The following is a 10,922-nucleotide window of genomic DNA, read 5'->3' on the forward strand; positions in this document are numbered from 1 at the left end:
GTGTGCAAACCTCTGCAGAGTGTATAAACTAATCATGATTAGCCGTGTCCCCGGTTATGGACAATTTTGAGCAGCTAGGCCATTACAGTTGTTGGATGATCTTGACAGATGACACACTTAATAAAACTTGGTGGGAAACTTAATAATGGTAATAGGTTGGAGTTGGAGATGCCAATTCAACCATATGTGAATTATTGTAGCAAACAAACTAAAACTTGACTATTAGGTAGCTATGAGGATAAAATCAGCTTTCTGCAAAATAACCATCAGCCTTTCTCTTGTTATACTATGCATATACATGTAGGTCTGTTATATTATTTTTTTCCTGTGTAACTTGCCAATACATTCAAAGTATTGACCTATATGGCTGCAACGTATCATGTTGCAGGATATTCAGACGCGGAGTAAGGTACCGTTAGGGTCGCGAGTCTTCACTCAACATCGCCAGTGGGCTATGATGGGACTCATCGTTATTATTCTGCTACTTTTCCGCTGTTTATTAGAATAAAGCTAGCTAAGTGCTATGCAGATTGTTATATTTTATAAATTCTGGATCATACGTTATTATAACTGATGCACTTGCTATATCTGGTTTTCATCTATACTGTGTGTGCTAGCGAGTCGATCCAGGGACTAGCACAGTAAAGCACAGAGACTCAAATCCTTCGAGGTTTGGTCGTTACACTCTTGCCTCTATTGCTGTACCTCCTACGGATTCTTTAGAGCAATATCTGCTTGAGCATGAAAATGATATGCATATGGAGGAAAGAGATGAGATAGATAAAATTGTCTTAGAACAATATCCTATTCTCAAGAATAATCTTCCTGTTGAACTGCTTGGGATCCTCCCCCACCAAAGCGTGATCCTGTGTTCGAGCTGAAACAGTTACCAGATACTCTTAAGTATGCTTATCTTGATGAGAAGGAGATATATCCTGTTATTATTAGTGCTCACCTCTCGAATCACGAAGAGAAGAAGTTATTAAAAACTTTGAGGAAGCACCGTGAGGCTATTGGATATACTCTTGATGATCTTAAGGGTATCAGTCCCACTCTATGTCAGCACAAGATTAAAACCGATCCTGATTCTAAGCGAGTTGCTGATCATCAACGAAGATTAAATCCGAGGATGAAAGAGGTCATGAGAAAAGAAATATTGAAGCTTCTGGAAGCAGGAATCATCTATCCTGTTGCTCATAGTGATTGGGTAAGTCCAGTACATTGCGTACCTAAGAAGGGAGGTATCACCGTCGTCCCCAGTGATAAGGATGAACTAATCCCACAAAGGATTATTACTGGCTATAGGATGGTGATAGACTTCCGGAAACTGAACAAGGCAACCAGGAAGGACCATTATCCTTTGCCGTTTATTGACCAGATGCTAGAAAGGCTATCTAAACACACACACTTCTGCTTTCTAGACGGTTATTCAGGTTTCTCGCAAATACCTGTTGCACAATCTGATCAAGAGAAAAACACCTTCACATGCCCCTTCGGTACCTTCGCTTATAGACGTATGCCTTTTGGCTTGTGCAATGCACCTGCCACCTTTCAAAGATGTATGATGGCTATATTCTCTGACTTTTGTGAAAAAATTGTTGAGGTTTTCATCGATGATTTCTCCGTCTATGGTTCTTCCTTTGACGATTGCCTTAGCAACCTTGATCGAGTCTTACAGAGATGCAAATATACTAACCTTGTCTTGAACTCGGAGAAGTGCCACTTCATGGTTAATGAAGGCATCGTCTTAGGACACAAAATCTCTGAGAGAGGCATTGAAGTTGATAAGGCTAAGGTTGATGCAATTGAGAAAATGCCTTGCCCCACAGATATTAGAGGTATACGAAGTTTCCTAGGTCATGCTGGTTTCTACAGAAGGTTCATTAAAGACTTTTCTCAGATTTCTAGGCCTCTTACCAATCTCTTGCAGAAGGATGTTCCTTTTGTTTTTGATGAGGATTGTGAGGAAGCTTTCGAAATACTTAAGAAGGCCTTAATAACCGCACCTATTGTTCAACCACCAGACTGGAACTTGCCCTTTGAAATCATGTGCGATGCTAGTGATTATGCTGTTGGTGCTGTTCTAGGACAAAGAGTTGACAAGAAGTTGAATGTTATTCACTACACTAGTAAAACTCTAGACAGTGCCCAAAGAAACTATGCCACTACAGAGAAGGAGTTTCTAGCAGTCGTGTTTGCATATGCAAAGTTCAGATCTTATATAGTTGAGTCCAAAGTCACTATTCACTCTGATCATGCTGCTATTAAGTACCTTATGGAGAAGAAGGACGCTAAGCCTAGGCTAATGAGATGGGTTCTCCTACTACAGGAATTTGATTTGCACGTCGTTCACCGAAAGGATGCTCATAACCCTGTAGCAGATAACTTGTCTAGGCTGCAGAATGTCCTTGTTGACCCAAGACCTATTGATGACAGCTTTCCTGATGAGCAATTGAATGTCATCCGCACTTTACATAGTGCACCGTGGTATGCTGATTATGCAAACTATATCGTAGCCAAATACATACCACCCAGTTTCACCTACCAGCAAAAGAAGAAATTCTTCTTTGATTTGAGACACTACTTTTGGGATGATCCTCACCTTTATAAGGAAGGAGTAGATGGTGTCATTAGATGTTGTGTGCCTGAACATGAACAAGGACAGATCCTGCAGAAGTGTCATTCCGAGGCCTATGGAGGACACCATGCTGGAGACAGAACTGCTCATAAGGTATTGCAATCAGGTTTCTATTGACCCACTCTCTTCAAGGATGCATGTAAGTTTGTTTTGTCTTGTGACGAATGTCAAAGAATAGGGAACATCAGTAAGCGTCAGGAAATGCCTATGAACTATTCACTTGGCATTGAACCATTTGATGTCTGGGGCTTTGATTATATGGGACCCTTCCCGAGCTCCAATGGATACACTCACATCTTAGTTGATGTGTACTACGACACTAAGTGGGTAGAAGCTATCCCCACTAAAAATGCTGATCACCACACCTCTATTAAGATGCTTAAAGAAGTCATTTTCCCAAGATTTGGAGTCCCTAGATATCTGATGACTGATGGCGGTTCACACTTCATTCATGGTGTTTTCCGCAAGATGCTCGCTAAGTACGATGTCAACCATATAGTTGCATCTCCTTATCATCCTCGGTCTAGTGGTCAAGTGGAGTTGAGTAATAGGGACATCAAATTGATCTTACAAAAGACTGTCAATAGATCTCGGAAGAATTGGTCTAGCAAACTTGACGATGCGCTATGGGCTTATAGGACTGCTTATAAGAATCCCATGGGCATGTCGCGGTATAAAATGGTTTACGATAAGGCCTGTCATTTACCTCTTGAGCTTGAACACAAAGCTTATTGGGCAATCAAAGAGCTCAACTTCAATTTCAAACTTGCTGGTGAGAAGCGGTTGTTTGATATCAGCTCATTAGATGAATGGAGGGACCAGGCATATGAGAATGCCAAGTTGTTCAAGGAAAAGATTAAGAGATGGCACGATAAAAGAATACAAAAATGAGAGTTCAATGTAGGTGACTATGTCCTACTATACAATTCTCGTTTGAGATTCTTCGCAGGCAAGCTCCTCTCTAAATGGGAAGGTCCCTACGTTGTCGAGGAAGTATACCGTTCCGGTGCCATCAAAATTAATAACACGGAAGGCAATTTTCCTAGAGTGGTAAACGGGCAAAGAATCAAGCATTATATCTCTGGTACTCCCATAAATGTTGAGACCAATATCATCAATATCATAACTCCAGAGGAGTACATAAGGGATGTTTATCAGCCTGTTTCAGACCCTGAAAACCAAGAGGCATCTGTTTCGGTAAGTAATTGGACTCCGAAACTTTTCCAATAGGAAATTTTCTCTGTTTTGGAATTTTTGGAAAATTAGAAAAATAAAAAGCAGTCCGGAGAGCGCACGAGGCGGCCACAAGCTTGGTTGCCGCGGCCTCCCCCCTGGTCGTGGCAACAGGGCTTGTGGGCAGCTCCTGTGCCTCCCGGACTCCGTTTTCTTGCGGAGCACTCCTTCTGGTCCAGAAAAAATCATTATATATACGCCTGAGGGTTTTGATCTCCGTATCACGCAGTTTTCCTCTGTTATTGTTTCGGGCCTGTTTCTGCTGCAGATCTAGATCGTCATGTCTTCCCCAAAAGTTCCTAAGGACAAGATCTTCGAGAAGGTCATCAATCCTTACCTCACGGAAGTGTTGCAGCACCCCCAATCTATCAAGATGAGCGAGGGGATGTTGCACATCCGTGATGTTGAGGGGCCTAAGAAGACCGGAAGCGTGGAGACGAGGCTCGAAGCAATGGAGCAACAAGTCTTCAAGTGCCAAGGGATGGTGGAGCGTGGTCTCAACGCCAACCACATGATGATCACGGAGTTCACCAGCAATCACAAGATGGATGCCATTGACATTGGGAAGCACCTCTCCAGGCTCTATGACAGGGTTGATCAACTCCAGGGCCAGATCTATGACCCGCAGAACCAAAACTGTGAGTATGAGTATAGATTTAAATCAATATGGTTGGCTGCAGATTTGAGGATTCCGGCGACTCGTTCATCCTGCCATGATGGAGCACCTATGCATTGGAAGACGGAGGATTAGACTACTTCAACAACACCACCACCACCACCACCAAAGGAAGACAACTAAGCATTGGTATGGGCAATCCCCTTGGCTTTTGCCAAGCTTGGGGGAGTTGCCCTGGTATCGTATCACCATTATATCTTTTGCTTTTACCTTTGTTTTAGTTCTTCCCTTTTCAGTTTTTATTTGTTCTCTTAGTGGAGTAAGTCTTTAGTGTATTAGTTTGAGTCTTTTGCCTTGTGCCTCCCCCGTTGTATTCGAGCTTGCGAGCTATATAATAAAGAGTATCTTAGTCAAGGGCTTTGTTTTGTGCCGTGATCAAAAGTATGAAAAGAACGATTGCATGAAAGATCATGAGATGATCGTATGGAAAGTGATAGCTTCACTTATAACAAGTATGATGATTGAAACTTGTTGAGAGTAGACCAACATAGACCTCAGTCATTGTTTCAATTAATAAGAAGTAATAAGGAAAGAGAGGCTCACATATAAATATATCATCTTAGACACTTTCTATAATTGTGAGCACTCACGAAACTATTACATGCTTAGAAGTAGATGTTGGACAAGGAAGACAACATAATGAATTGTGTTTGCTTGGTTCCAAACAATGTTATATGATTAGAGATCCCTTAGCATGTGACGATTGCTTCCACCTCATATTAGCCAAAACTCCCGCACTAAGTAGAGATACTACTTGTGCATCCATAAACCTTCAACCCAGTTTTGCCATGAGTGTCCACCATACCTACCTATGGATTGAATAAGATCCCTCAAGTAAGTTGTCATCGGTGCAAGCAATAAGAATTGCTCTCTAATATGTATGATTTATTAGTGTGTGGAAAATAAGCTTTGTACGAACCTGTGTTGAGGAAGACATAAAAGTGACAGACTGCGTAATAAAGTTCTTTATCACAGGAGGCAATATAAAGTGACGTTCCTCCACACTAAGAGGACACGCATCCAAACCTCAAAAGCGCATGACAACCTCTGCTTCCCTCTGCGAAGATCCTATCTTGTACCTTTACTTTTTTCCCTTGTAAGAGTCATGGTGATCGTCACCAATTCCTTATTTAGCCTTTTTCTTGGTGAACGTCATATGCTTGGGAAAGATCTATATTCATATATCAACTTGGAGTTGAGTACTTATGCTTTATTATTGTTGACTTTACCCTTGAGGTAAGTGGTTGGGAGGCAAACTATAAGCCCCTATCTTTCTCTGTGTCCAACTGAAACTTCGATACCATGAGTACCACATGAGTAGTAACAATTGTGGAAAACAAAAAAAAATGATTGAGTATGTGGATTTGCCTTACAAGCTCTTAGTGGACTCTTTCTGATAATGTGATAAATTGCAATTGCTTCAATGACTATGGACTGTTGTTGGCTACTTCTCGGTAAGTTTTTTGTTTCAAACTTTGCTTTGTGAAGGAATTGTTACTTTCCCATAAGAATCTCTATGATGTATAGTAGTTCTATGTGTGATCATGATGCCCTCATGTCTGTATTTTGTTATATCGACACCTTCATCCCTAAACATGTGGACATGTTTTGGGTCTTGGTTTTCGCTTGAGGACAAGCGAGGTCTACGCTTAGGGGAGTTGATACATCCATTTTGCATCATGCGTTCATGTTGATATTTATCGCTTTATGGACTGTTATTATACTTTGTCGAACCTTACTTATGCCTTTTCTCTCTTATTTTGCAAGGTTTATTTAAAGAGGGAGAATACCGGTAGCTGGAATTCTGGACTGGAAAAGGAGCAAGTCTGAGTGCGCTATTCTGCGCAACTCCAAATGTGCTGAAAATCAACGTGGATTTTTTTTGGATTTTATAAAAAATACTGGGCGAAAGAAGTGTCAGAGGGGAGCAACCAGGGGCCCACAAGCCTGGTTGCCGTGGCCTACCCCCTGGCCACGGCAACAGGGCTTGTGGGCACCGTGGCGGCCCACTGGCCCCCCTCTTTTGCTATATGAAGGGTTTCGTTCTAGAAAAAAAATCATTCGGGAGCTTTTTCGTGGTTTCGCCGCCGCCACGAGGAGGAACTTGAGCAGATCCAATCTAGAGCTCCGGCAGGACGATCTTGCCGGGGAAACTTCCCTTCCGGAGGGGGAAATCGTCGCCATCCTCATCACCAACACTCCTCTCGTCAGAGGGGAGGCATCTTCATCAAAATCTTCATCAGCACCATATCCTCTCCAATCCCTAGTTCATCTCTTGTAACCAATCTCCGTCTCGCGACTCCGATTGGTACTTGTAAGGTTGCTAGTAGTGTTGATTACTATTTGTAGTTGATGCTAGTTGGATTACTTGGTGGAAGAGTTTATGTTCAGATACTTGATGCTATTCATTACACCTCTGATCATGATTATTATTATGCTTTGTGAGTAGTTACTTTTGTTCCTGAGGACATGGGATAAGTCATGCTAATAATAGTCATGTGAGTTTGGTATTCGTTTGGTATTTTGATATAACGTATGTTGTCTTTTCCTCCAGTGGTTTTATGTGAACGTTGACTACATAACACTTCACCATATTTGGGCCTAGAGGAAAGCATTGGGGAGTAGTAAGTAGATGATGGGTTGCTGGAGTGACAGAAGCTTAAACCCTAGTCTATGCGTTGCTTCGTAAGGGGCTGATTTGGATCCACTAGTTTAATGCTATGGTTAGACGTTGTCTTAATTCTTCTTTCGTAGTTGCGGATGCTTGCGAGAGGGGTTAATAATAAGTGGGATGCTTGTCCAAGTAAGGGCAGTACCCAAGCGCCGGTCCACCTACATATCAAACTATCAAAGTAACAAACGCGAATCATATGAACATGATGAAACTAGTATGACAGAAATTCCCGTGTGACCTCGGAAGCGCTTTTCCTCTTATAAGACTTTGTTCAGGCTTGTCCCTTGCTACAAAAGGGATTGGGCCATTGGCTGCACCATTGCTACTACTTGTCACTTGTTACTTTTCGCTTGCTACGATTCACCTCACTACACCATCACTTGTTACCGCTACTTTCAGTGCTTGCAGTTATTGCCTTGCTGAAAACTGTTTATTAGAGCCTTCCCCTCCTCGTTGGGTTCGACACTCTTACTTATCGATGTTTAGTGGCTCTCGCATGCATATCTGTTTATCTGTTAAAGAGCCATATTACTTTGTTTTCTCCTTTGTGTTTGCCTGCAGATTCCAGCGTAGTCCAATGCACGAGCACTCTTATTATTGTTCACATTGTTCGGTCATGCAAGTGAAAGGCAATAATGACGATATATGATGAAGTGACTGAGCCTGGAAAAGCTGGTATGAACTCGATCTATTTTGTTTTTGTAAATATGACTAGCTCATCATGCTTGATTCAGCTTTGTTGTGAGACAAACATGTTTGCAATGACAACTTAGAGATCATAGTTGTTGATGCCATGCTTACTTAGCTAGGAGCTTATAATGGTTTGTCTTGGATGCCGACATGAATTTTGAGATGACTATGCTGTAGTGTGATAGGATGGCATCCTCCTTTGAATGATTCAAGTGGCTTGACTTGGCGCATGTTTACGCATGTAGTTGAAACAAAATCAACATAGCCTCTATCACTACTAGGAAAAGGCCTGCTAGTGGCGCAACTATTTTGGCTACTAATGGCGCACTATAGGTGCGCCACTAGCATCACGCCATTAGATTTTTTTACTAATGGCGCACCACAAGTGCGCCATTAGTATCTGGTATACTAATGCCGCACCAGGCAGTGCGCCATTAGTATTGCTCATGGTGCGCCATTAGTATCTGGTATACTAATGGCGCACCAGGCAGTGCGCCATTAGTATAGCTCATGGTGCGCCATTAGTATCTGGTATACTAATGGCGCACTGCTCATAGTGCGCCATTAGTATGTGGTATACTAATGGCGCACTACTCATGGTGCGCCATTAGTATCGAAGACAACCAGATTACGAGAGGTCTATGTGACATTGCTTATCCTGTATCATGATACAGATGGAATTTTCGAGCTATGCTAATACATACAGTTATAGAAGTGACACAAGCCAAGGATCTCAATATACAGGTTTGCAAATCCATATATAACCTAAACAGTAAATATGATGGTGTATTAGATGGACAGTGCAAAGCTACAGGAGACAATGTGCATGCTAAGGTGCTCCCAACAACAAAACAATATCATCTTCAATGAATATTGTGACATTTCATCTATACTGTAGTGGCCAGAAGACAAACAATTACTCCCATAAATACAGGAGAAAGGGCAAACACCTGTAGCATCTCCTTTTAACATGAGGTGCTCAGCTGCAAATGATCCCCTGCATAAACTCCACTCGACATGTAGCAACTCTACCACACATAAACTGAGCTATAGTACAAGCACAATCATCTCTCTCTAGATACACATGAACAAAACAATGCCATGATGGGCATCAGTCAGTTTAACATGCAAATTCTAATCTGCTCGAGGCTGAGAGGCCTCCTTTTGTAGAATTCCAATTGGAACTTCAATCTTTCTTGACTGTACAAGTACCTGGAGAAAATTTAACATAAAATTAATAATCAGACCAGTATACCTTCATGAATGTGTCCAAATTCCTTTGTTCATATCATGCAGCCTCTTTTTAAAAATGTTTTAAAGGGTTAGGTGAGTGCATTCTTTATTTTATAACTAGCAATGGTAAACTAAGAGATGAACGTATTGGTGTATTCCATGTTATATTATTATTACCAAGATACATATTATTCTTATAAATATATCAAACAATTTAATAACTGCATCGATGAATCCAAAAGCATTTTATGATTTTAGCTAGCTGTTTCAGCCTCCCCATTTATTCGTAAATGTCGCGATCATCTGGGACAGCCTTTTTTTTCATCACATTTCCAAAACAGAATATATTGCACTTCTAGATATATATGTCATACTGAAGAGAAGGTTCCATACTTCTAGTCTAGTATAAATGCCGCTACCTATGTTGTGGCCGAGTAGCCGCGGCGGCACGCCGCGCCCGTGGTTATACATCTGTATTTTTTTAGAGTAAGAGAAGGGGTGGTAGTAATATAGAGGTTGAGGTAGACGCTATTCAAATTTCTTAAATCAAGGGGAAAAAGCACATCCAACTGAAAAGGAGAGTAATTTAAAATTCACCATGGTACATACAACAAAATTAAGCTCAAACCCATCACCGTTATTGTTTTCTTTATCTAAAATAAGCATACAGTATATGGGATTGGTCATTTAACAACAACTTCTTACACCTTTTTTCTGTATCTCTCTGCATATAAGTTCATGTGGAGTATCATTGGAAGCAAATGGATTATTTCTATATAAGTTAATGTAGAATATCATTGGAAGCAAATGGATTATTTCTACGTAAAGAATAACCAGGATTCATGAATTTTCTATCCAAAGTGAGAAGTACACTTGACTGTGTTGAATTCATGTATTATTTCTATGTACGCGGCCACAGGACCAACGGATAATGCATGGGAAGGAGAGGAACAACCACTTCAGTTACACCTAAATTTTTTCGAGCAAAAACAAAGGTGAGAAAAACCTTGGGAAGCCACGACATACGACACTTCACTTGCTAAATATCTTGACAACGATAAGCAAAATCAGGGGTCTCACCCAAAGAACAGACAAAGCTACAGGCCTGCTAGTATAAACCTAGCATGTTAGTATTCAGAAACTAATCATTCATTATTTTAAGTTCTTAAATATACTCGATTGATACTGAAAATGCAATTGCCAACCACACAATAAAATTAAAGCTGATGATATGAAGACCAGAGGCGGGAAATACCCAAGTCTGAGCAAATGTGCTAGCTGTAACTCTAGTTATTTTGGGACACAGGAAGTAATAGGTTTGATGGCAAAAAATCACCTCCTCTACCTTGACAACAGCAAGTGTGGGATCAAGTTGTTGCGGGTCAATGGTACCACTCCTGGGAGCGCTGGCGCCGACACTAGTGGCATCACCCTCATCACAATGTTCAATTTTCACCTGCATTGGCAAGGAAGACGAACCAAGTAAGCATAGCAGTCAAAGAGGAACACAGCAAAAGTGAACAAAGTAACAAATTTTAAGAGTCCCATTACCATTTTCCTTGAGTGAATTGGCCTCTAGACCTGCTAGCCCTGAAAAAGAAACAGAAGTGATGAAAACATTAATTAATATAGCACTCCTCTCCAGATGACGACCTAAGGAAGTTAACAACCCAGAACCGGAATTTTGAGTGGCTTACAACGTCAAAGTAATTTTGATAATTTGGACAAGAATGAACTCAGCTCTCAGATTATGAATGAAAAATAAATGGCAGAAATGC

The sequence above is a fragment of the Hordeum vulgare genome, chromosome 6H (genome assembly GCF_904849725.1).
Source record: "Hordeum vulgare subsp. vulgare chromosome 6H, MorexV3_pseudomolecules_assembly, whole genome shotgun sequence".
NCBI classification, from domain to species: domain Eukaryota; kingdom Viridiplantae; phylum Streptophyta; class Magnoliopsida; order Poales; family Poaceae; genus Hordeum; species Hordeum vulgare.